Source organism: Charadrius vociferus, unplaced genomic scaffold (genome assembly GCF_000708025.1).
Source record: "Charadrius vociferus isolate BGI_N301 unplaced genomic scaffold, ASM70802v2 scaffold125, whole genome shotgun sequence".
Taxonomy (NCBI): domain Eukaryota; kingdom Metazoa; phylum Chordata; class Aves; order Charadriiformes; family Charadriidae; genus Charadrius; species Charadrius vociferus.
In genome coordinates, this window is record NW_009649036.1 from 2,746,395 (window position 1) to 2,747,507 (window position 1,113).

Below are 1,113 nucleotides of genomic sequence, written 5' to 3' on the forward strand. Positions count from 1 at the left end.
TGAGACAAAAACTGGCAGTTAACAGTTGGATGAGTTTGGGATCCTGACTGTGATTCTGGCCAGGGAGAAGTCAGGGAAGACTGGGAACAGCTACTCCAGTGGAGTACAGGAAGCAGAAGATATATCTATCATTTGGAAATGTGGACATTTTCAAAGCAAACCAGTGCTTCTATATGTGGCTAGGATAATCTCTTCAGATGTCTTTTCACAAAAACCTGAAGCCAGACTTATCCACTCTCAAGGAATTAAACCGGCACCGCAGGCACATCTGCCCAACAACTACCACACCTTCTCAAGTCCCACTGCACAACAGATACACTGTTCTGCAGGGGGAACTGAACAACGGTGAGGATGATAATCCTCCCAGGTTGGAGGACTCCCTGAGGCCTAGTCAGACCACCCCCCGAATCAAAACTGCCTCGGTAAAAAACAAAAGACGGGTCATTGTAATAGGGGACTCAATTCTCAGGGGGACGGAAGGTTCAATATGTAGACCGGACCCGCTATATAGGGAGGTTTGCGATCTCCCTGGGGCCCGGATTAGTGATGTTAAGAGGAGGCTTCCATCCCTGGTGAGGCAATCAGATTATTATCCCTTTTTAGTTTTTCAGGTAGGCAGTGATGATGTAGTAAGAAGGACACCAAGAGCAATGAAGAAGGATTTCAGGGCCGTGGGACGACTAGTTAAGGGATCGGGAGCCCAAGTCTTGTTTTCTTCCATCCCTCCTGTTGCAGGGAATGATGAGGGGGTTAATAGGAAGAGCCAGCAGGTTCATGACTGGCTCCGAACTTGGTGCCACCGACAGGGTTTTGGGTTCTTCGATCACGGCCTGATTTACAGAACACCAGGCCTGCTGGCAGCAGATGGGAAAAGCCTGTCTTGCAGGGGGAAAATGGTTCTTGGAGCAGAGTTAGCAGGGCTCATTGGGAGAGCTTTAAACTAGATTTGAAGGGGGATGGGCATGTAACTGGGCTCAATAGAGAGACACCTGGGCGTAGTAGCTCAGCAGTTGTGGGGCAGAGTGCTAGTATTTTTGAGGATTGGAAGGCCCACCACCCCTCAAGGGCAAAAACTATACACTCATTGGCTTTTCTGAAATGCCTGTACACCAA